The sequence below is a fragment of the Pleurodeles waltl genome, chromosome 12, assembly GCF_031143425.1.
Source record: "Pleurodeles waltl isolate 20211129_DDA chromosome 12, aPleWal1.hap1.20221129, whole genome shotgun sequence".
Classification (NCBI taxonomy): domain Eukaryota; kingdom Metazoa; phylum Chordata; class Amphibia; order Caudata; family Salamandridae; genus Pleurodeles; species Pleurodeles waltl.
The window spans coordinates 555,141,511-555,167,892 of record NC_090451.1 but is presented as its reverse complement, the minus strand read 5'-3'; the positions used below and the strand labels follow the sequence as shown (position 1 = coordinate 555,167,892).

The following is a 26,382-nucleotide window of genomic DNA, read 5'->3' as shown; positions in this document are numbered from 1 at the left end:
TAGTTCAGGGCCAATTTCCGGGACTTTGTGACTGCGGGGACGCCATTACAAGTGTGCACTATATATAGGTCAATACCTATATGTAGCTTCACAATGGTAAGCCCGAACATGGCCATGTAAGGTGTCTAAGATCATGGAATTGTCCCCCCATTTCAGACCTGGTATTGGAGAGCCAATTCCATGCATTCTGGGGGCTCCACCATAGACCCCAGTACTGCCAAACCAGTTCTCTGAGGCTTGCAATGCAGCTACAGCTGCTGCCACCTCATAGACAGGGTTCTGCCCTCCTGGGGTCTGAGCAGCTTAGTCCCAGGAAGGCAGAACAAAGCATTTCCTTTGGCAGGAGGGTGTTACACCCTCTCCCTTTGGAAATAGGTGTTACAGGCTGGGGAGGGGTAGCCTCCCCCAGCCTCTGGAAATACTTTGAAGGGCACAGATGGTGCCCTCCTTGCATAAGCCAGTCTACACCGGTTCAGGGACCTCCAGTCCCTGTTCTGGTGCAAAACTGCACAAAGGAAAGGGGAGTGACCACTCCCCTGTCCATCACCACCCCAGGGTTGGTGCCCAGAGCTCCTCCAGTGTGTCCCAGACTTTAGCTATCTTGTTTTCCAAGGTGTGGGGACACTCTTTAGGCCTCTGAGTGGCCAGTGCCAGCAGGTGACATCAGAGACCCCTCCTGATAGGTCCATACCTGAGAAGGTAGCCCATCCCCCTCTCAGGGCTATTTAGGGTCTCTCCTGTGGTTTTCTCTTCAGATTCTGCTTGCAAGTTTCCATCAGGAATCCTCTGCAACTACTACTTCATCCTCTGACCTCGGATTGACCGCAGACTGCTCCAGGAACTGCTGTAACAGCAACAAAGTATCCAGAAGGGCTACTTTTCCTCTGCAACTTCAGCTCCAGCCAGCAACTGCAACAGTTTCCACGCTGTGCACACTCTGGGGACTCCCAGTCTTCACCCTTCACCAGAAGGACCGAAGAAATCTCCAGTGGAGTGACAGAGTCACTTCCTTGCTTCAGCAGGCACCTTCTAAGACGCCGACCGGTTCCCTTGGACTCTTCTCCTGGCGACAAGCGTGCTCCTTGGAAACAGGTGGTGGACCCCTTTGACACAGACTGTCCTAGGGTCCTGCTGTCCAAATTTGGAGGAAGTAAGAGCTTGCCTTCCCAGTTTGCGACAGTACCCCTGTGCACTGCGTCATCTTCACCTCCTGAGGCCTCTGTGCACTATTTGCAAGAAGCCTTCGTGCACAGCTGTCCCAGCCCCCAGCACTCTATCCTGCAACGCTCAACTCGCTGAGTTGTCCTCCGGCGGTGTGGGGCCTTCTTTTGTAGTGCTGCAACATCCGCAATTGGCACCTTCTTTGTCCCCGTGTTCTGGGACCTCTGTGGGTGCTGCCTGGTCATCTCTGGGGTCCCTCCAGTGTTGGGAGCCGCCTCTGCCTCCTCAGTCTGAGTTGAGACTCTGAGGTCCCTCCTGGGTCCAGGCAGCGTCACTTTGAAGCAATCCCCAACATTGCTTGAAGCAAGGCTTGTTGGACGAATCCAGCGCCGAAACTCACCTGCGTCCAACATCTCCACGTGGGACATCCATTGCATCACGTAGGAACCCGCAGCCATCTTCCCTTGATGCATTTCTGCAGTCTTCATCCAACCAGGGACTCTTCTTTTGCACCCTCTTCTAGGGTGGCAGGGGCTCCTGTACTTCCTGGAACCTTCTCCGACTTCTGGACTTGGTCGCCTTTCTTTGCAGGTCTTCAGGTCATTGAATCCACCATTTGTTGTTTGCAGTCTTGCTTGGTTCTTGCAATAAGTAATCACGACTGGTAGTGTGTCCTAAGGGAACGTGCAGTACTTTACTCCTACTTTCCTGGGCTCTGGGGTGGGGTATTTTACTCACCTTTGTGGTTTTCTTACTCTTCTAGCGATTCTGTACACACTACACTTGTCTAAGGGGGAATTTGTGATCCGCATTCCACTTTCTTTGTGTATGGTTTGTGTTGCCCCTAGACCTATTTTCTACTATTGCATTCAATAGCATTTTCTATTGTTTGCACTATCCTGTGTCTAATTACTTACCTAATTTTGGTGTCTAGTGTATATATTGTGTATAATACTAGCTCCAAAAGGAGTATTGCCTCTAAGATATTTTTTGCCTTGTGTCACCTAAATAAACTACCTTTATTTTTGGTAACACTGAGTATTGTCTTTGCTTGTGTATAAGTACTGTGTAACTATAGTGGTATTGCAGGAGCTTTGCATGTCTCCTAGTTCAGCCTAAGCTGCTCTGCTATAGCTACCTCTATCAGGCTAGCCTCCTAGAACACTACTACGTTTCACTAATAAGGGATAACTGGACCTGGTATAAGGTGTAAGTACCCAAGGTACCCACTACAAACCAGGCCAGCCTCCTACAAGTACATTTCCAAATTACAGTATAAAAACTGGAAAGTGCAAGTCTTAGCTAGCTTCCTTCTAATGCGCCACATGCCTCCGGGGAATTTGGCAACTGCGATGGCAAGAGGAAGGTTAGAATCAGATTTTAGAATCCTCACTGATACAGCATGATTTCGAGCCCCCAACCGTTTGCAGGTTCGAACAAGCCAATTCCTGCGTGGGGAGATGTAAAAGGGACATGAAAAGAAAACAAATTACAACTGGGAATAAGCGAGTTAACAGAGGCCCAGTTCTGCATCTGTTAAAGTTTTGAGGGGAAGGTAGCCAAATCTAAATTGCATGTAGAGCTTCCTGTCATTCGGATCTGGAACACTGTCCAGGTAGATTTGAAATCCAAAAACTCACTAGTTAATCGCCCTTTAAAAAGTGAGGGAGACTTGGACTGGGCTACCCATTCCCAATAACAGTAGGGGTGCTGTAGACTGGCAGTTCCATGACTCTCCCATCCCAGTAGCAGCTAGTGGTTTGTGAGCCATGTCCAGATGCAGGAGAAGGAGCGGGGTACTTGGGGGCAGGGGAAGTAAGCTTACTTAGGAACATATGTTCTATACAGGAAAGCTCCTTTATATCCTCAAAGCCCCAGAGTTCCACCCCATTATGTGCTGCGCTAACTGGCTTCATAATGTAAATCTGGAGAGCTGCAGCTATTGGTCGAGTAGTAGATGTAAGGTGCTCCCTTACAAGTGCTTCCACCAACTGGCTACATTTTACGGATTTGGAATTAATATGGCTTTTCCAGGACATTGAGTCCAATAGGCTAATCCCAAGATATTCAAAGGTATTAACTCGTTCTAGTTTCGACCCACCTAGGGAAAGATTCCCCCTGTAGGATCTATGTGGGTTGATAGCCATAATCTTGGTTTTAGAAGTATTTATTTCTAAGCCTCTCTGAGAATAAAAGTCATCAAATCGGTTCAGCAGAAGTTGGAGACCCATCAAAGTTTTGGACACTATCAGGGTGTCATCAGCGAACAGGAGTGTCACGATTTTATCTCTGCCTAGGGCTGGTGCATCAGAGGCCTGGGAGGTAAGGTGTTGGATGACTTGGTTCAGATACAAAGAGAAAAGGGATGGTGCTAGTACAAAACCCTGTCGGACGCCCCTGGCCACCCTAATTGGATCGGTAAGCTCACCTTGCTTCCCCCAACGTACTCTTGCAAATTTGCCTTCATGAAGTCAAACGATTATGGCCAGGATCTCTGGATGCATTCACATCTCACTAAGGACCTCCCAGAGTTACCTCTAGGGTCCAGGTCAAAAGCAGATTTAAGTTCTATAAAGACTCCCCATCTCTATTGTTACAACCTTCCAATACAAAAGGAAAAAGTGAAACACCTGGTCTAGGGTGCTCATTTTGGACCCGAAGCGAGCCTGGAATGGTGACAGGATGTTTTTATCGGAAATCCAGTCGTGAATTTTAGATAATAGAGCACGACAAAATACCTTTTGGATTGTATCGCTAAGGCTTATGGGCCTATAATTACAGGGTAGAGACCTGTCGCCTTTCTTGTAAATGGGTATTACCTCGGCACCCCTCCATGACTCGGGAATCGAAGATCCCCTAGCAATTGCGTTAGATAGAAGGAGAATATACTCAGCCCACTTGTCTATGTTGTGTAAAAAAAGATCACCAGTAATTCCATCTTAAGTTTAGTAACACTCTTTCTGGTAGGGAGAACCAGCTGCAGATTCCTCACCTTGTAATTACCCCCCAGGCATCAGACTGGATCCTGAAACGTTTTAGCAGTACCTCTGCAAGCTGGAAGGTTACATCTTGGAGCTCTGCACTGACACCGTTCCGATCCAGAAATGACTTGTGGGGCCTATATAGGTGCCACTCCTTCGTGCTGGTGTCAGTTGCATTTGAGACTGTCTGCTCCTCCAGATACAGATCCCTAAAAGGAAAATAGTGGGTAGTGTGCAGATTCATAGACTTGGTATCTGACTAAAGGATAGAGTCCAATCACAGAATGGGGAGGATGGCAGGGTCGGTGAGGAATCTACAGCCAGACAGAGCTTCTATCAGAAAGAACGTCACCGAAGGTAAGTAACTTCTTCTGATAGAGGCTTTTAACCATAGATTAATCACATTTTAAATAGACATCAAAGCAGTCCCTATCTAAGGTGTGTCTGTAAAGGGCCTCAAACCAGAAAGGCTTTCAGAACCAAGCGGGCAAAATGCCCCTCTCAGCGAACCTGACTATCCAGACAATAGTGCTTCATGAATGTGTAGAGAAACACCCACATAGCTGCCTGGCAAATGTCTAGGACAGGGACTATGTGTTATAACACAGTGGTAGCAGTTTTGGCACCGGTAGAATGAGCACACAGTCCTTTTGGGGGCTGCTTTTTAACCATTGCATAGCGAATCTTAATGCAGAGCACAATCAAGCGGGCAATGGTTCTCTTCTTCACTGCCTTGCCTTTTTTCACTCCAGAAAACCCCACAAAGAGTTTATTGTCCACTTGGTGTTCGTTTGTACAATCTATGTAGAGGATCAGCTCTCTCCTTAGATCTAAGTGATGGTGTCACTTCTCCTTCTTAGAGGGGTGTGGTGGATTATAGACCACTGACAAGAGTGATGGTTTGGCTGATGTGGAACAGAGTCATAACTTTTGGCAGGTCCGCAGAACCTGTTTGTCTGGGAAGAAGGTAGATTATGGTGGATTGAGACAAAGAGCTTGAAGCACACTCACTTAACGTGCCAAGGTGATGGCGACGAGGAGCACACTCTTAATGATAAGGAACCATAAGGGAAAGCTGTGAAGTGACTCAAACGGAGTATACATCAGAGAAGTCAGTACCATATTAAGTTCCCATTGGACAAAGAGGGAAGGGGAAACATGTGTTGAAGCATACATTACATTACAACTAGTGACTTAAACAGTGAGGGCTGATCTTGCAACTTTAAGAAGGCCAAAAGGTTCTAAAGCAAAACCTTGCTGGGCCATAGACAGACCAAACAACAGAAAGTCACATTACTTGGCCTAGAGGGGGCCAATCAGACATGTGCCGCACCAAGCCACACATTTGTCTCAATGACAGCTGTATACATTTTTTGTCGAGGGATGCCTGGCTGCCATGATGGCATCACCCACCTCTGGTAGAAGGTTGAAAGTGTTCAGCTGTTGCAGCTCAAACTCCAAGCATAAATGTGGAGTTTGTGAAGTCAGGTACATAACCCTTCCCTGTTGCCTCAAAAGCAGTTCCTCCTAGAGGGGCAGCCTGATTGGTGAACAGATGCTCAAGCTCAGAGTTCTGAATACCATAGTCTCCGTGCACAATCTGGAGCCACTAGGGTGACTTGGGCCGGGTCGGTCCTGATCTTCTTGAGAGTTTGGGGCAGGAGTGGGGTTGGTAGAAAGGCATACACAAGTCCCATTCGAGGCGGAACACATCTCTGAATGAGAGACGTCTTTGAAACTCAGAAGTGCTGACATTGTCCTTTGTTGGTGGTAGCAGATGGATTGAGCCAAGGTTTCCTCCATTTGTGTAAAAGACCTTGCACCACCTCTAGGTGTTATTGGAATTCACAGTCAGCTAGGGGCTGATGACTTAGTTGGTCAGCCCTGGTGTTTAAGGATCCTGCCAGGTTGTTCACCACAAGAAAAACCCATTGGTGGTCCAGCCATTGCCTGAGGCGCAATGCCCTCCCCTGTTTGTTGCTATGCTGCATGGCAGTGGTGTTACTCATGAGCACTTTTACCAGCCTTGTACCATCAGGAAGGTTTTCAATGCCAAGAAGGATGGCCCTCCGCTCAAGAAGGTTGATGTGGAGCCGGGGCTGTGGCAGAGACCAGAGCCCCCCGATCACCACCTCTCCCAGATGACCTCCCCAACCCAGAAACAATGCATTGGTCACCACTGTCACCTCTGGTGGGGAGGGCAGTGGGCTCTGCTGCTGGCCCAGCCACTCTCTGGCACTGCAGATTTTTTACGGTCTCCTCCAAAAGCTGAAAGTGGTAAGAGTGGCCACCTTGATGTTGGGCTCACTGGGACTCCAGATCCCACTGCAGAATTTTGCATATGCACTAGCAGGATGCAGGAAGCCATCAGTCCTAGCAGCCTCAGGGTCAACCTTACTGAAATCCAGGTCCGAGACTGAAAGGAGGGAAATATAGCCTGAATGTCCTCGACTCTCTTTCCTGGGGTAAAGGCACGAAACGGAACAGTGTCCAGAATGGCTCTGATGAAGGGGATAGTGTGAGGAGTCCAGCGTGATTTTTGCATGTTAATAGTGAACCCCAGAGATGACGGGGGTTTGCCGTGGTTTGAAGGTGGTTGACAATTGCCTGGGGCGAGCCTGCCTTTAATAGCCAGTCATCAAGGTAGATGAAGACTGACACCCCATACCTTTGAAGATGATCTGCCACTACTGCCATCACTTTAATGAACACCCAAAAGGCACTGGCGAGACCAAAAGGGAGTAAAGTGATCTGGAAACACCCCAGTCTCACCACGAAATGCAGGTATCGCTGATGGGCCCTCAGGACAGGGATGTAAAAGTCCTGCAGATTTAACGCTACCATCCAGAGTCGAGGGCAGACAACCTGGGCCAGGGTGAGCATCTTGAATTTTTCCTTTCCAAGGAAGGCTTTTGTGAGGGAGCAGGACTAATATGGACCAAAGGCCTTTTTCATTTTTTGTAGGAAAGTAGCCTCTGTAATCGGTGATGTCCGAGCCACAACAAATCGTGAACTTGCCTGCATCATGACTGTATGAGGCTGGCCTGGTTTGTAGTGGGTACCTAAGGTACTTACACCTTATACCAGGACCAGTTATCCCTTACTAGTGAAATGTAGGCAGTGTCTAGCAGCTTAGGCTGCCTAGGGGTAGCTGTAGCACAGCAGCCAAGGCTGAACTAGGAGACATGCAAAGGTCCTGCAATACCACTATAGTCGCACGGTACTTATACACAATAAAAGACAATACTCAGTGTTACCAAAAATAAAGGTACTTTATTTTAGTGACACAAGGCAAAAAATATCTTAGAGGCAATACTTCTTCTGGAGGTAAGCATTATACACCAAATATACACTAGTAACTAAAATCAGGTAAGTACACAGTCAGAAAATAGTGCAAACAGTGAAAAACACAATAGATTGCAATGGGCCTATACACAAAACATATACTAAAATAGCAGAATGCGAAAGTCTGATTCCCCCCCTAGGCAAGTGTAGTGTTTAGAGGGGCGCTGGGAGTGTAAGAACACACCAAAGGTAAGCAAAGTACCCCACCCCAGAGCCCAGGAAAAAAGGAGTAAAGTACAGCAAGTTTCCCCAGGACACACTAGAAGCCATGATAGAAGATAATGCAAGAACCAAACAAGACTGCAAGAAACCAACAATGGATTCCTGGACCTGAAGACCTGTGGAGAGAGGAGACCAAGTCCAGAAGACTATGAGCCCTTGCCAACCTAGAAGAAGGTGCAAAAGTGGATTCCCCGGTTGGAAGAAAAGTACAGAAATGCACCAAAGAAGATAGCTGTGGGTTCCTGCTTGGTGCAGGAGATGTCACACGTTGAGTTGTTGGATGCAGGCAGTTTGCATAACTGGATTCCGCCAGTAAGTCTTGGTTCACGCAAATACTCATTTTGCGTCAGGGAGGTGCTGCCTGGGCCCAGGAGGGAGCTGGGGGTCTTAACTCGGACTGAGGAGACAGAGGGGGCTCGAAGCACTTTAGAGAGCCCTCAGAAGACCAGGCAGCACCCACAGGAGTCCCAGGACACAGGGACAAAGGGGTTGCAAATTGCAGTTGTTGCAGCAGTACACAGAAGGGTCCCACGCAGCCGGAGAACATTTCAGGGAGCTGAGCGTCACAAACTATAGTGCTGGGGACCTGAGCTGTGCTGTACATGAAGAACTTTTGGAAGAAGTGCACAGAAGCCCAAGGAGCTTGAGAAGACGCGATGCACAGGGGCACTGTCGTGGCATGGGGAGGCAAGCTCTTACCTCCACCAGACTTGGACAGCTGGGCCTTTGGACAGTCAGGATTGCTTCGGTCCACCACCTGTGTTCCAGGGATCACGCTTGTCGACAGGAGAGGAGTCCCACAGTACCGGTTGTCATCGCAGAGAGGTGCCTGCTGAAGCAGGGAAGTGACTCTGTCACTCCACTGGAGATTCCTTCGGTTCTTCTGGTGCAGGATAAAGACAGGCAGTCCTCAGAGCGTGCACACCTTGGAAACTGTTGCACTTGCTGGCTGGAGCTGAAGTTGCAGGTCACAGGAGTCTTCCTGGATATGGTTGATCAGACGGTCAGAGGCTGAAGCAGAGGATGCAGATGAGTCCTGGAGGAGTCTTGCAAACCGAATCTGAGGAAACATCCAGAGGAGAGACCCTAAATAGCCCTGAGAGGGGGATTTGACACCTCATGCAAGTAAAATACTCCTGGAACCTTGTATGCTTTGTATACATTATGCATGGCTCACATACTAGGTTTTCGCTTTGCTTTCTAGCCCAGTTTATCCCATTATCTCATGCAAAATATGCCTCAACACTTCACTACCTGTGTTTTCCTTATTACCCTGCAGGGTGAACGTTTGTCATGTGATGCGCTCAGCCAGTGCTGTTTTTTTATGCAGGCATTCTGCACTCTGGGCTTCTTAAACGCCTTCTATCATAGTTTTATGTTTAGATGGATTTATACAAATATAGAGATAACAGCGTATTTGTTGCAAAGCTGGTAATTATGACTGCAAGCCAGTAGCTGTGCAGACTGGGAGGAAGCGGAGTTCAACAAAAATAGGTTCTACGAAGAAGCTTAAACATCTGTGGATGTGCATCTGTACTACAGTGATAATGGTTTAGTATAGGTGTTTTGTTCCTGAATGATGTAGTATATGTAGGTAGCTTTTATAACACTAAGACCCATCTGCCATCCAAGTGTGAGTGTACCTTCACTGGGTACAAGTGGGAAAATACTAGAAATAGTTTCATTTTACCAGAACTCAAAATAATATGGATAACTACATACCGAAATTGTTAAAAAGTAAATACCTTAAAACTGGTTGACCTACTTTAATTAGTAAAGTCAAGAGTGGGCTATAATTTGAAAACAACCGAGGTTCACAAAGGTTCACCCAAAACCCACTCTGTATCACAGTTTTTTTTACATTAAAGTAAAAGTGTGCCTGTCACTTGGGAATATCAATTCAAGGGCTGAAAACCAAGGCCCTTATTTGTATTTCTTTTGCTGCAACATTTGGGTGTGTGTTCATGTCATGAAAAGAAGGCAAGCCAAACATTTCACACTGGACATGTTTAACAAGCGTTATATAAAAATATAATTCTCGTGCTTGACAGTGAAAACATTTGGAGATGTAGTGCCCTAGAACTGCTGGAGAATTTTTAGTCAGTATGCTTGCATTTCTATGCCTCCATTTCAAAAGCAGAAAACGACATGGGTAGCCACTACAGCGAGCTGCAAACCAAGTCTTCATAGAATGACAGCATGTTGTCTTACATAAATTATTTCCAGCTAGACATTTTAAATCCCCTTAACTTGTGCGTGACTGGGGCTGGCTCAGTTACTTTGCAACAGGTTTTTATAGTACTAAAGAGCTATAGGCACCAAATGTTGCGCCAAGCTGCAAAACTAGCTCCCACATTCTCAGCCTACTGGGAGAACGCACGGGGGTTGATAGCCAAAAGGACCTTCTCTTCCTTGCACTTACTTTTTTTAGGTCAAGCTTTCGAGACCTGTTGTATAAACTTTAGTGTCTACTTCTTTGTGGGCTTCCAGCCCACCAACTGCTTTTCATTTGTTTAGATCAGTGTCCTTTAACATTCCTTACTTGTGAGTGGTTAATGTTTGTTAGTGTTGTCTCACCTTTTTGTCAATTATTTACTCCCACAGAGCAGCGCCATAGTATTTGTATCCTTACACTTGTCCGATTATAGTAACTGTATAGGTGCTACTTTTTTCTTTGGCCAAGACCATTGCACACGACTGTTCAAATCTTCCAGTCGCTCCAACTTCCAATTCAGTAAATGTCACAGTGCCCACTTCATGGCCGCTGTGCTTCATTTTCAACATCGCCACCTCATGCTTAACTTTTATCTATGCGGCGCACACTTGCTTCTGATTCATGGTTGCCATGCACCCATCACGTAAGAGAGAAATAACTGCGCATCTATCTCTGTGCATCAGCAAGGCTTCCACCAGACATGGGCCAGTTTAACATCAAGCAAACGTCATGCTCTTCCTGGGCACTCTTTTTCCCAATCAGAATTTGGCATTCTCCTTCATCAGTCACTTTGCCCCGTATGCTGGCAGAGTTTCAGATAGGTACTCAATTGCTATGGTCTGTTCACCTTACTCCTCATCTGTTTGGTGCACTGCTGCTTCTGCCTGTTCTCACTGACTCAGGACAGGCACGGCTCTCCATTAAGAGTGAATCACCTGAATTAATCTCATATTCTATTTTTCTAAAGAAAAAACACTATATACAATTAATGTAGCTTTGCTCCACAGTTGTTTGGCTAATGAATGCGGAGATGTCTCCCCCGGGCAGACGCAGCTACTTGAAATACTAAGGGCTTTGCTGTTAGTATTGATCTGGAGTAGCTGTCATATGTGCGTAGAATACCAGATTTGTATGTTACATGACCTGTGTGTCTCCGGCTGCATGTTGCAGCACAGTGCCTGCTTTTCGTGGGGGGGTTTTACAACACTCTTGAAGCGCCGGGGCGGAAGAGTGGAGGCTGTCACCCAACAACCTGTTTGACCTTGGTGTGGTCTTCCATGTGTGATGCCATGAACTGTGAAAGCGGACCCCCTCTTTCCCTCGATGGTAATTGGTATTTTGTCAGAATGTGACCAGTGACTTCACTGCCAGTGTTTTTTGGAAACTTTAGGGCGCTTCCTTCAAAGGCAGAGAACTTTGTTTTCAGCAGCCAAAAGGTGTTGAAATTGGGCAGAGAGTGTCTGGGCTGAGCAGTGTAGAATGATAATCAGACGTTGTTTGCTGATGCTAAACAGACAACCCATGATTGTAACCGAGAAGGCTGCGAATGTTGTGGATTGTGTACTGTGTTCGTAAGCACCAGTGCGGTCAATCTGCAGCATGCCTATTGCAGGATCTTGTTCCCATTGTCGCTCCTTTCATAGAAAACTCCCCCTCATTTAGTAAAAAGAGCCACTTGTTGTACTGCTCCCCGCCTTTGCTGAATATATTCGCCACACCCTTTATTTTGAGCCTTATGCACATACTCTGTGGGTGCCTTATTGTGCCCTGTGCTCGTACTCTGTAGTAAAAGGCCTGGTGTAACCTGAGGAATTTGAAATCCAAAAAGCAGCCCGGGGGAAAGGAGGCAGAACACGTTGGCCTTTTATCAAGGGGCGTTAATGCCTTCGCCTGCTCTGTTTCGGCTGGTTTTTTGGTTGGTTCGAGTCAGGTGTGATTCAGAACTCGTGATGTAAGAATGCTTTTAAGGTGCTTTGTTATATGTAGACAGTGACATTAGAAGCACATACATGAAAAGTGATTAGAAGATTAACATCTATCGACTTGACCATTTTATCTGCTCCCAGAAATAGTTCAGTGCTCCTTCCAGGATCCCGGCTCCTTTATGCATACCAAAAAGGAGCTTGTAGTGCAATGAGTATATGTTTTAATTGTCGTATATGTTTACTGTAACATGTTGTGTTTGCGGAATTCGCTTTATGTTTGGAGGGGTGCCTTGCTTTAGGCAGAACAGCAGCCCCACCACTGCTGCTCGCACTCAATGAAATACAAGTGGGCCCTGGAGTCACCATCCCCCTCCCCTCCTCCAATAACAAGAGTGTCCTAGATCTCAGGTGCAGTTTATCATTAAACGAGAAGATTACTGAAGGCGGATAGGAAATACAACTGTAAATTTGCCTGAATTTGCATGGCCCCACCCAGTGGGTGAGCAACAGGCACGCCCCCAAGTAGACAGTTGCTCTTCCCCAAGTACAACCTGCTCCAGTCATACGAGGCAGCACTCAGCAGGCCCCTAGTGCTGCTCCTGATACTTGGACATTAATATCTCCATTTACTTATTGCTGTGCCGTGATTTCCGGTCTCATGACTTTTAATCAATTGATTTTATGAGTCATAAACTTTTCAACCTATTGGCTTGTGAAGACTGGTAAAGACCGATATATAAGAAGGTGATCCTAGGCACCTACCACGTTTTCAGATTGCTTATATGTCACGTTCATATGGCTTAATTTGGAGTATAAGTGACATTCTGCTGTCAAGTGTAGTGTGTGACACTTTCTTGTGTTACTCAACCCTTTACCCATAGCATAACATTTCTTGTTGCATGCTGTTCTACAACAACTGAAGTCTGGATCAATCCTTATTTAAACAATCTTGTAATTACTTATGTCACCTGCGTATGCTATGTCTGTTTAAATATTTTTCAATAATTCAAAACATTAAAAGCGTTTTTTGTGAAGTGCATGCTTTCTACTGAAATTGTATTTATATAGTGCTTACTATCCCTGACTAGTTGTTGAAGGAACAGTTATGTAAAAAAAAAATTGCACTGTGTACAGTCTGGGTATTTCCAAAATCTATATTTTGGAAGCACCATTTTATCTTAAACCTTTTTGTGCATTTTGTAGCAGACTACATTATACTGTGTATAATGCAAGTTTCAAATAATACCATACTCACATAGGCTCTGACCTCATAGCACTACAAATACACAAGTCACTATTCTCCACCGCACAAACCAAGATTTAATTCTGTTTCCTAAGGCAAGCATGTATTCCTAAATCAGACTGCATGACCCAGTGTGTAGTAATTGTATATGTAGCTCTTCCGTCCCTGACAGCACAGCACCCAGGGTAATATGCTGCATGGCTAAACACTCATAAGTCCCAAAAAAAGCGAGACCTATTGGCTATGCCAATGGTTTTTTTCAACTGGCAGGCAGTCTTAGGACAGTGAACATCACAGGGATGGGCCAGCCCTGGAAAGCTGGCGAGGGACAGGAGAGCAGACAGAAACAGGCAATGTGAGGCCATGCATGTCGGGCAGACAGCCGGCAAGGCTAACAGGAACACAGTGTGGCATCATGGGTATGCTGGGCAGTACAAAAGAATCCTTCCAGGTACAAGTAGTTCTACATAGTAGTTGAAAAGGGGAGAATAAATAAGGCTGCGAGCCACACAGCTAAAGGGCAAAAACAAATGAGAATAGGGCCGCAATGGTGCCGACATGCCTGTCCAGTGATCCATGATATAACCTCTGATTGGTCACAGAGCCACGGGGAAGCAGGTTGCAAAGTCACAAGGCCAGTTCAGCAGCTTAGGTTGGAGCGCCATGGGTATTATGGGCATGTTTTTCATCCTTCGCAGGAATCAAACGCATCAGAGAGGTCGACAGATCTTTTGACCCAGAAAGATGTGTGGTGAGCCATCTATCCACACCCCATACAATTTAGACACCACGACCAATGTGACCATGCAAGGAAAACTCTAATCAGACATGAAGTTAAAAGATTTATTACAAGCACAAATTTAAAGTCATGTAGACAGTGCACAAAACCAAATTATAAAGATACATATTCATTAAGGGTTGCCCAAGGCGACCAAATAGATTCAAGCAAACTAACATCGATAAAACTAAGCATTCAAGAAGAATGATACATTAGGCCATTTAGAATGTCTGCATTACAGATATAACATGTTGCTTGGAATTTACCATACTTTGTTAAAATTTTGCAGAGTCAGTAATCTTTGGCTAAGCAAAGGTCAACCCTACAGCTAACCAGATCACGGAAATACATGTGTGGGGAGAAACACATGCAGGCAAAATACAAAACATAAAAGCTCAAAAATACTTTGGAAAAGAAGAATAACTTGGGCTTCTAACCAAAAGGAAAAAAATATAGCATCAGCATAATTGAGATTCTAACCCAAAAGTGCATTTAAAGGGGCAATGGCAATTGGCAGAGAGGAAGCTACCTCTCCAAGGGAACAGTATTCAGGGAATCTTAACCAGTGAAGCATCAGGTCATCAGACATCAACAAAGCATCTGGAGACATCCGAAGACATCAGGGGACTGGCAAATGTTCTAAAGTTCATCCTTATATCAAATCACTAGAAATACTTTGATTTGACTGAAGAGTCAGTTCATTTTACATTGAAGGGGTATCATCAAATCAAAATTAGTCAGCAGACATCAGTTTGCAACTTTACAAAAGTTTCCCAGGTTTGTCATGGCATCATCTAATTTCTGTGCGAATCCAAGCAGTTTGAAACAAAGGTATACGATTTCAGTCCAATGTTGCTGAAATGTTATTTTCTAGAAGGCCAAAAAAACAAATCTTTCCACAATTTAACAGTAGACTTTTTATAAATAGGACTTTGCTTCTCATGCAAATTAACTCTGAAAGACGACTTCACATTATAAAAAATAAATGAACACTTTTATATAACTGCAAAATACAAGTTCTGCAGGCCTCATTTAAATTAACAAGACGTCCTCCCTTATGTCAGACGTGACCACCTGTAAGGGACCTTACAGAGATGTGTAGTAGGTCATAAATTCATCGTCTATCTGGGTGGGCGAGCATAGAATTGTCCCCTCCACAGTAGTCAGTTGGGTAATCGGTGTCCCTCCGGCCCCTGGGCGAACCAGCCAGGCCAGTAACCTCCCCGCCATCCCCTCTTCTTCATGTACTCTGGGATATACTTCATCATATACTTTATTCGACCATAGGTCATAAAAGTTACACATTAAATCGTACAAAAAGAATGCGTTTGTTCCATTATACTTTCACACTGGCTTAAAATACATTTTAGAATAAAAATAGCTTCTCTAAAACCTTCAAAATCCGACCCAAGATTTAAAAATTTAAAGTGCTAGGTTGATGTTACATAGTGATACAGTTCCTTGATAATTTAGATAGCATACTTTGACATGAAGAGCCTGCTCCCGGCACAATCATCATATAGGCAAATTTAGGCACTGCCAAGTCATTAGAGACACCAGCACAGTGAAATAAAAAGCCTATATAATAACTTAAAATGGATATCGGATTCATGTTAAGATGGCACGAATACCAGACAGGTGCATAAAAATAACTCTTTGCGGCTAGCACTAGTGAAAAAAATAGCAGAAACACAGGATGATTACCCACATATTTGTCTGAGAAAAATCTATTCCAAGCCCTGTCCAAACCACATGGTCAGTAATTTATCATCATCATCAGCTTTGTTCGATCAATGACCATAAAACACATATAACAAGATAATAAAAAATTCTTAAGCAAATAAATAAATACACATCTATAAATTGGTGTAAAAACATTAGAACAATAACTTAAATTGCACATATGACTCTAAAACTTATCTATAGAAGAGATGAGACCTTAGATTACTTTTTGGAGATGGAATCGTATGCGCCAAGCTGTTGCTAAATACTTGCTTACTGAAAGAATTACGTCGGCTGAATTGTGGCTTTTTAGAACCCGTAGAGCCAAAGAGCAGTTCTTGAATCCCATGTCCCTGCAAATATTGCGAATCCATTTTAGTCGCGGAATCGCATAGGCTGGGCAAAAGAACATGAAATGCTCGATGGTTTCGAAAGTACATGAAGAGCCTGCTCCCGGCACAATCATCATATAGGCAAATTTAGGCACTGCCAAGTCATTAGAGACACCAGCACAGTGAAATAAAAAGCCTATATAATAACTTAAAATGGATATCGGATTCATGTTAAGATGGCACGAATACCAGACAGGTGCATAAAAATAACTCTTTGCGGCTAGCACTAGTGAAAAAAATAGCAGAAACACAGGATGATTACCCACATATTTGTCTGAGAAAAATCTATTCCAAGCCCTGTCCAAACCACATGGTCAATAATTTATCATCATCATCAGCTTTGTTCGATCAATGACCATAAAACACATATAACAAGATAATAAAAAATTCTTAAGCAAATAAATAAATACACATCTATAAATTGGTGTAAAAACATTAGAACAATAACTTAAATTGCACATATGACTCTAAAACTTATCTATAGAAGAGATGAGACCTTAGATTACTTTTTGGAGATGGCATCGTATGCGCCAAGCTGTTGCTAAATACTTGCTTACTGAAAGAATTACGTCGGCTGAATTGTGGCTTTTTAGAACCCGTAGAGCCAAAGAGCAGTTCTTGAATCCCATGTCCCTGCAAATATTGCGAATCCATTTTAGTCGCGGAATCGCATAGGCTGGGCAAAAGAACATGAAATGCTCGATGGTTTCGAAAGTACTGCCACAGGCAGGGCATATATCGGGAAGATTAATCAACCCCCACCTATGAATCAATGACATCAGGGGCAGAGAGCCAAAACGAAACCTTGCATATAAGCTCTTGCCCTGCAAATCCGGTATAACATCCAAATAGGATTCAAACATTGGGGACCATTTAATATCAATGAAGGAATTAGTTAAGCGGCCGTGGGATTTGTGGGTTATGTAGTTGTCCTTAACATAAGACCAATAGGTTAACTTTAAAATGTTTTTATGCCGTCTCTCTAATTTATGGGGATTTTCCCAATAATCACCCAGACCCAATAGCCGGAGCCAATGGGCCACGTGGCGAATCCAGGGTAGAGTATTAGCGTTCTGGCATTTCAATAGATCGAGTAATGCGGTTTTATATATATCTAGTTCGGGGGTTATCCATAACCTGATCCAATAAAGGAGGGGTCTTAGAGTAGCTAGATCTGCTACTCGGCTTAACCCCAGATCTAGAAATAATGGAAGCAAGGGTGTAGTGCGTGGACATGCAGTTAAGGCCCTTGCAAAGTTGTTTTCCCCCACACTGATCTTGTTACAATTAGCGCAACCCCATACCTCCGCTCCGTACAGGGCTGCACTTTGAGCCTTAGCTGTATAAATTTTTATTGCTGGGGAAACAACTTTGGTAGAGGTGCTTTGATAGAAACGCAATATAGATGAGGCTCTGTGTTGTAGGAGCCCTGCACTTTTTGTAATCTGCTCTTCCCATAATAGTTTGCTGGTTAGCCTAACTCCCAGGTAATCTATAGAGCTTACTTCCTTCAACGGTACTCCCTCAATATGAATGGAACATTTTTTCCTAGGTCCCTTGGATAACACCATCAGTTTGGTTTTGTTAATATTAACCTCCAACCCATGATCGCTACAAAATTGGTTAAACCGGTTAACAAGGGTTTGCAACCCCATTGGTGTCTTAGAAATGAGGAGTGAATCATCGGCAAAGAGCAGGATGGGGATTTTTTGTGTATTCAGGGAAGGGGCATCATTCTGGCCTATGGACACAGCCTTTACTACTTCGTTGATAAATATGGTAAACAGTAGGGGGGCTAGCACACAACCTTGGCGAACTCCCCTTCTGATTGGGATCCGCTCTGTCAGTTCGCCTTGTTCACCCCACCTCACTTGGGCATAAGTGTTCTCATGTAGTCGTTTTAACAGGAGTAATAGATCCTCTGGGACTCCCAATCTGCCCAGCACTTCCCACAGTTTGGCTCTCGGGACCAGATCAAAAGCCGATCGCAGGTCTATAAATACCACATACAGGCATTGCTTGGCCACAAGAACATATTTCCAATGCAATATGGCCAATCGGAAGACCTGGTCTATCGTGCTAGTTTTTGCACGAAACCCTGCCTGTAAATGGGAAAGGATTTGATACTCTTCAACCCAATTGATTAGCCTCTGCAAAATTTGTTTAGCAAAGATCTTTTGTAGGTTGTCTATAAGGCTAATTGGCCTATAGTTAGCTGGAAGATTAGCATTTCCTTTTTTATAAATGGGTATGATCTCTGCCCCCTTCCATGTACCTGGAATTTGCCCCCCTGCAGCTATGCTATTTGAAATGGCATTAATATACCAGGACCAGATGTATGGTTCCGATCTATAAAGATCTCCAGGAAGCTTGTCTGGTCCAGGTGCTTTACCAGGTTTTAGGCTATTTATAGCATCAAGGGTCTCTTCTACTTTAAAGGTGAGGCAACCCTCAGGAACACACTGGGCCTCCACTTGGAGGGCCATGCTGGAATTTGATTCCAACAATTTTGTTGGAGAGTGGACCACATTGGTGTCCATTGGGCCCTCTGGTAGGGCGTAAAGAGTAGTAAAATGCTCTACACAGCTTTCTGGTTGAATATGGTTGCTGGGACAACTCCTACCTCCATTTTCTCTTTTAGACAGGAGTTCCCAGAAACGCTTGTTATTCTTCTCTCTGGAAGCGTCTAATAATTCCTGCCACAGGGAATCCTCCCACCGCTTTTTTGCGTTAGACAAAGTTACTTTGTAAAGGGACCTAGCTTGTTTAATTTCCCCCTGGGAGCCAGACATTACTGCTACTCTTAACCCAGACTTAGCCTTTGAGCACCTCTCGTCGAACCATCCCTTGCGTGCCCCTTTCCCTTCATGTGACTTTGACCGCCTTGTTTTATAAAAGAACCCCCGTAGCTGAGTAGTCATGCTGTTGTGTATTTCGAGAATCGGAATATTCCCCACTGCCTGATCTTCATACTCAGCCAAACTATTTAAGAAAATCTGATATATTGCTCTAATATGGTGAGGGTTGGACATCACTTTTGGCCAAGTAATCTTGGTGAATTTATTGTTCCAGCAAGGTGGTGGAATTGTTGTAGCATAGTTGTTAAGTGTTCTCCTGAACATTTCTCCAGAAAGGGTAAGGAGCAAGGGGAAATGGTCACTATCACATCTAACTTCTACTTTCATGTCTACCAAATGGGGCCACAACCTAACATCGACCAAGAAGTAATCAATAGTGCTTATCGACATGCCCCTCTGGGATATATTTCTTGGAGTCATGACATCAAAGGCGTTCCAGCGCTACATTGTACAGCTCTCAGGTCTCCAGCAGTTTCGCCTGTGCTTCTGGGATATCGTCAAGGTAATTGTCGAACTGGTTCAGTCTGTCCTCTAGTCGTGTGATGTCTCGCTCAAGGTCTCGCTTTATTAGCACAGTTTGTCTCAAGCAATGCCCCCTTATTACCACTTTTAGGGTCTCCCACTCCATACCCTGACTACATGCTGACCCGGGATTCATTTCCAAGTATTTAGTCAACCTATTGATCAACGCCTCCTGATAGGTGTCGTCCTCCAATGCAGCCGAGTGCAACTGCCTTGTTGGGACAGGCTGGCGAGTCTCTGTCATTTTTAAATAGATAAATAATGGGCTGTGGTCAAATATGGTCCCGCCTAAGTATTCCGCATGCATAATCGTACCACTAAGGGAGGTAGAGCAGAGCATACTGTCTATTCTGTTGTGCACTCGGTAAAGGTGTGAGTTATACGAGTAGTCCCTACCGAGTGGGTTCTGAAGTCGTGAGATGTGTACCTTGTCCCATTGGGATATCCAGGTCGACATACCCTTTTGCCACTCTAACTGTTGCCGCACCTCATAGCGGTGGGGTCGATCAGTCTAGCAGGGGGCCTAAGACTCCGTAAAAGTCCCCTCCAATAAGGAATGGAACGTCAGTGAATCGCACCAGTCGGGCAGACAGGGAGTGCAGAAATTGGATCTGTTCTTGGTAAGGGGCATAAATACTTCCTAGTACTAGAGGCTTGCATGGAGGCAGCCCTCTACCAATGCATAGCAAACATCTCTATCCACGTCTACTGTGGAGGCCTCAAAGTGTACCCCTGCTTTTACCGCCCCCCTTGCAAAGGCAGAATATTTAGTTGTGAACAGTTGCCAACGCCTGCAGAGGCAGTCTGCCTCTACCTGGGTGAGGTGTAATTCCTGCAGCATGGCAATATGTACTCCCCCGCATTTCATGAAGGAGAGAATTTTATGGCGTTTCACCATTGAGCCAATGCCCCCGATGTTCCAAGACATTATTTTAAAGGGGTGATGTGTGGCAGCAATTCCATCTAATAAAAATGTCAGGTAACATAGTCCCCGCCCCCCATGACTCCCCACAAGGCACCTCAACAATGTGTTGTGCTCCCTAAAGTGACCACAGGCTAAAACAGACAAAGGAAACAAACCTCAACTCCCTTCCCCAAGAGCAGCCAAGCAACCGCTGGCCACCCAAACTATAGAAACCAATATGTAAGTGTGTATTGTCAGGATCCAACTGGAATGTCCGGTGGGTGATCAGGGGCAGGCAACAGGAGCATCAGGGCGACCCGCCAGGGATCAGGTCTGCCCACATCCCTAATTCATTAGCCGGCCATAAGGGAAGGTAGGGCCCTGTACTCTCAAGCAATCTCGTTTGCAGTCTAGGGTGTTACGTGGGGGAGTCAGTGGATTCTCCTATGTCCAAGGGGTCTGGCCTAGACCCAAGAACCTTGTCTGAGTTCCTCGCCTCTACCAGGGAAGCCGCTGCCTGGAGTGCCGCCCTCTTTCCTTGGCGTGCCTGTTGCTGTGTGGGCTTTGTCACGGCTTGTTTTCTGCAGGATCCAGTGTGTGCCTTCTTTTGCCTTGGCGCCGGGGCGGCTTGTGTTACGTATTCTTGGTTCCATCTGTACCTGCACAGTGTGTCTGGAGCTAGGCTCATGCTTCATCTGGTTCCTGGAAGAAGTAGGTGTTGTCCTCCAGCAAAATCTTCAGCTTAGAGGGAAACATCAAGGAATACCTGATTTCCTCCTCGCGTAGAGCCTGTTTCACCTCCCTGAAGGTGGCTTGTTTGGACTGGTCTGCCATCGTGAAGTCTGGACATAGGGTGACGCGGCCACCCCCTACGTCAAACGGGCCTGCTTCACGGGCCCTCTGTAGCAGAAGGTCGCAGTCTCTACTGTAGGAGTTTTGCTATTATTTGTCTAGGTGGCCTCCCGGGCTCCAGTCTATGAGCCAGCCCCGATGTACCCTTTCCAGCGCAGAAAACGGTGTGAGGGGCCGCTCGTCCATTAGCAATCGCAACCAAGACTCCAGGTTGATCACTGTGTCAGGCACCTCCACTCCCTCTGGTATCCCCACAATGTGCACATTATTGCGCCGGGTGCGGCCTTCTGCATCCTCAACTCAGTGCTCAAGTTTTTGAATCTGTTCGGTGAGTTGGGCTATTTGGGATCTAATTGCTTGGTGGGCAGGCTGTGGTTCCTCCAAGACCGCCTCTGTGTCTTTCACCCTGTCGTACAGCTTGTGGTGGTCTGTACGTAGGTGGCTCACTTCACCGGATACCTTGCCTTTCTCTTGGCTCAGAGTCAATTTGGTATCCTCAGTTGCCCCCAGGATTCTGTTTAGTGTGTCTTGTATATTGGAGGGTGCCAAGTCCTCCCCGGCTTCTCTGTCTATCTGCAGGTCGATCAGGGCTTGGGGCAGGTTAGTGCAACCCCTGCGACTTGGGCCTGGGTTTCCCCATATTCAGCATGTGCCAATTAACAGGCGGAACCCAGAGCTGTCACTCCCACACCCAGAGTCCCGGCGGCTGGGCCAGCCCCACAGCCAGACCCCAGCAACAGTCAATCCTGCATGCCCCCCGCAACCTCTGGCACAGCAAAAGAGCCCCCAACATGAGCCCTAAAGGAGGGGCTAGGTAGGTCGCCACTTCTCCGTCTGTCCCAAGCACAGCATGCAGACAAGCAAACCAGGTGGTGTTGGTAGTCCTGTACTTTGCAGACTCCTCTGCACCCCTCGGGCAAAGCTCTGGCACAGGAGGGCCGACTGTCGTCATGGAGCCCAGGGCGTACCACCCCCACAAAGCAGTGCTGGCATTTGGTTCCTTTTGCAGGGCCCTGTTGTCGACCGTTGTCTCCACTCACTGGACCAGGGGGACCCCAATCATCGCTCTCTCGCCAGGCCGCATGTGGTGCTGGGTCCCTGCCTCAAGCGCGTCCACAGCAACATTTGCCCCCATGCACCCGCCTTCTACACCGGAGGGGGGATTCTCCCACCCAACACCTCTTCTGATCGGGCAGTACTGCTCCAACCCTTACAGTGTCTCCCCTAGCAGCAGCTTCAAGGGGGTCCCCCCCCAGCCTCCAGTAAGTCAGGGCCCCTCTTGTCGACTTGAAAGGGCCTGTCCATTCACCCTGCAATCCTCCCTTCGCTCCTCACCTCCCCAGTAGGACCCCGGCTACTCGTCCTGGACAGGGACGGTCACTCCACACCACAGCATCGTCCAGGCCCAATGACCGGAGCAGCAGGTATTTCCAGGCCCCAGTTCCCCTCCCGCTTGCCTCTGTGTTAGACCACACCTCTTCGTCTGAGGAGCACAGTCGTCAGCTGAGCTGGACGTCTAGGCGGGCTCAGTGCCCCCCGGTCCCTCTGCCAACAGGTCTTCGCCTAAGGGGGCCCCCAACCACACTTTTATGTGACATGGGCCCCCGTTTCCAGGTTTTAAAGCAGGATATTTGATGGGCCGACCTGGAGCTCTGGAATTAGGCGGCTGCCATCTGGCCCAGTTAGGCTCCACCCCCTCTTTTTCTCATTGATATCTTCCCCATCTCTTCTTCTTCATTCATACCCTTCTTGCCTCTCCTTCTCCATTCTAATTTACTCTACTATCCCCTTTCATTCTCCCACCCATTAACTGAGTCACACACACCAGCACCAGTGTTTATGCCGCTATTGAGAGCTCTGGAGCGGAGGCTGAAGGCAGTGTGAATTTCTCAAAGTGCCTGTCAGTCAGTTAAAAATGTGTTCAGAATAAGTGGCAACCCCATTCTTGATCTCTTTGCAGAGAGCATAGGGCAGTGATTACGTATTCAAGTTGTAATAGTGATTTTATGCAAATGTGTAAGGTTAGGCCCCCATCATTGGGGTACACAGTCTTTAAAATAATGACAAGGTGAAAGTAAAAGACAATGCTTGCTCCTTTTTTTAAAGTCATTACTAATTTTTACGCCCACCACTTTTAAATGTCACTAGCTGCTACTGAGTGAACCACGACAGATTGATAAAAGATCTAAATTCCCTTGTAAAATAAGATCCATGATAAAGTAGTGGCTCTTTAGGACAGCTCTAGTATTAGGCAATATTGCCCTATGAGAGGCATTGTGCAGAGACTGAATACTGTATGAAAATTGAGCATGTCCACTTAGGAAGTGTTGGAAGAACAAAGTTCTAGTCTTCCAGAATAGCTCTGGTTCTATCGGGAGCTTCAAATTAACTTCTGTTAATGGCTGAAAGTATTAAAAGACAAAGGGGGTCATTACGACCTCGGCGGTCTTTTAAAAAGACCACTGAGGCCGCAGGAGACAGAATACCGCCATTGCCGGCAGTATTTCTGTCTCCCTATTATGACATTTCCGCTGGGCCAGCGGACGGTAACAGTGTTACCGTCCGCTGGCCCAGCGGAAATGTCACATCAACATTGCAGCCGGCTCGTAATAGAGCCGGCGGCAATGCTGATGTGCAGCGGGTGCAGTAGCACCCGTCGCGCATTTCACTGCCCGAAATTCGGGCAGTGAAATGCGCGACGGGGCTATGCCTGGGGGCCCATGCACTGCCCATGCCATGTGTACCGCCATGGACAGGCCGGCGGTCGGGGACTCATAATCCCCAGGGCAGCGGTGCTGGCACTGCTGCCCTGGGGATTATGACCGCCAGGCGGAATCCTGGCGGGAAAGTGGAGGGGCCGGCAGTATGGCCGTGGCAATTCCGCCACGGTCATAATTGCTGGCGGAACACCGCCAGCCTGTTGGCGGTGTTACCGCCAACATACCACCGGCCGCCAGGGTCGTAATGACCCCCAAAATCCTTAGTGCATCAGAAACACTTGGGTTCTGTAGAACAAGCGCACTTCCAGCCTTCCCTACCCACTGACGTCGATAGTAATGCATACTGTGAAAATCAGAGGTAGCAAATTAATACAATGGCCAATGATAAAGTATAATCCTTTCATTAAGCAAATGCACTTTATGTTCAGTATATTAAAGTCACTCATAAAAATTGTGTTGTACTTTACTATTCATTACAATTCTACAGTGTAAAATTGTATGAACCTACTATTTATGTTACACATGACACACAGGGATAGAAGGTGCAGGGGTGTAGTTTCGGGGGGCTGTTTAGGGTGTTACACCCCCGTAATGTATTTTCCGGCAAATAGTTGGGTACAAGTGTTTTCAGTCGAGTATGTGTGAGGTGTCTGTTGGATTTCACCAGGAATATTTACATAAATACAGATAAATATCTTATACACACTCCCTCCCTGCTTTGAAAGTCTTAAAAAAATATAGGTTATTTTTACAAAATATTGTGTTTTCTCTCAGTTGCTACCCCTGCCAGTCCACATTCGCCTCCCTTTCCACTGCCCCTTTAGTCCCTCGCATGTGCATTGCTTGTTGTATTTGATGGAAAATCTGAAGCTCACACCTCCCCCCACTTTTACTGACTAAGCTACACCCCTGAGAAGGTGGCACAAACCAAACAGTGTCTAGGTGGTCGTATGATCTGCAAACATAAAGGGCCTCATTTACGAGGCCCTAGCGGCACACTGTGCCACCAGAGAGAGTCTTTTTTTTTACGCTCCGGTGGAGCAGTGTGCCAGCCCGTATTTACAAGGTCACTCTAAGCCACCTTGCACAGCTTTTCATGGCCTTGTAAATATGGACCACTTTCATGCATAACACTGCTTGAAAGGAGCATTCCATAGGTGTTGCTGTGGGGCTTCCACAGCTACACCCATGGAATCTGAGGGAATCTGGTGTATTACCAGATTTACAAGTCTGGGAATGCGTCAGATTCGTATGCGAGCTCAAGAGTGGCATTATAGTGGCGCAACGAGTAGATATGACATTATTTCTCCCCTTTTTTCCACTTTCTGCGTGTGCTGCATTGTACTGCACACATAGAAAGAGGAAAACACCTCTAAGGATTGTTTATGTGCAGGAAGGTGTCCCTTCCTGCACATAAACAATCATCTCTGCAATGCAGGCACCCTTGCAACGTGGCACAAGGGTGCCTGCTTTGGCGCTAGGTAGCAATTTGTGCACCAGCGCAGTGGACAAGGACAGGAATCTGCTGTATCTTATAGATCCTGCCCATTTATTTTGATGCAGGGTATCCCAGCAAAAAAGCTTGTGGCACTTCCCTGCGCCAAAACTTAGTAAATGAGGCCCAAAATGTCTAACCTTGGCTATGATCTGGAGATATCCATTTCTAATCCTGTGACTGCAAATTGATATTGTGTGCATGCCCCATGCTGTTGTTAGCCTAGATTTTTGAATATATTACATGTGTAATATACTTAATTGTTGAGGCTTTAATCCAGTCAGTCATCCGTTGGTCTGTAATTGTGTAAGTCACATTACTCTTCCACCGACTACAGCATAGGGGCAACGCACTTCCATCATTGACTAAGCTCACAGGAGCACAGCTGCACCATAAGAAATTTGGCTACTGATTTTGTGAGCCCTGGTCAATCGGCAACCACAATCTTTGACAGGGTGAGGCACAAGCAAAACCCAAATTAACCTGTGTTCAATCCCCTGGCAAGGACTGTGGTTGCTACTTGATGAGGGCTCACACCCCAGTCAACCAGTAACCCAAATTCTTACATTGATGATCAGCAGTGAGGATCAGGACTTGTGTTTGTGTAGTGCCATAAAGTGAATTGGTGTACACTACTAGCCCATATCTAAGACCAATTTGAGTTCTCCTTGATTGGCTTCTTTTTGTTTTTTCCCCAAATTCTTCGCCTCATTTGTTGTGTCTGAAACTACACCCGCAATTATGAATTCAAGCTGGCCAACATGGATTCCTACATTGTGGCCAAGTACAAGGAGCTCTGCAAGTAGAGAGGACCACCAGCCAAGAGCACCACCAGGAAGGTCGAACTGCAAAAGGTGCTAAGGGCCTGGGTGGAACCTCACCAGTCATTGGTGGACACCAAAGAAGGGCATGAGGAGATAGATGCACAAGGAGAGGGCCTCCCTGAGAAGCAGCCTGGAGCTGAAGAGGATGACCTGGCCCTGTAGGAAAGTAGCATTTTTCTTGGCATGTTACCTCAATTTCTGTCTGATTGTCAGTATGTTTTGA

The 26,382-nt window shown here is 46.2% G+C and overlaps 1 protein-coding gene across 2 annotated transcripts in view; it reads left to right on the top strand.

Moving 5' to 3' along the window:
* MLKL (mixed lineage kinase domain like pseudokinase) overlaps positions 1-26,382 on the top strand; it is a 391,400-nt gene that overhangs the window by 265,454 nt on the left and 99,564 nt on the right. The gene's annotated exons all lie outside the window — the stretch shown is intronic.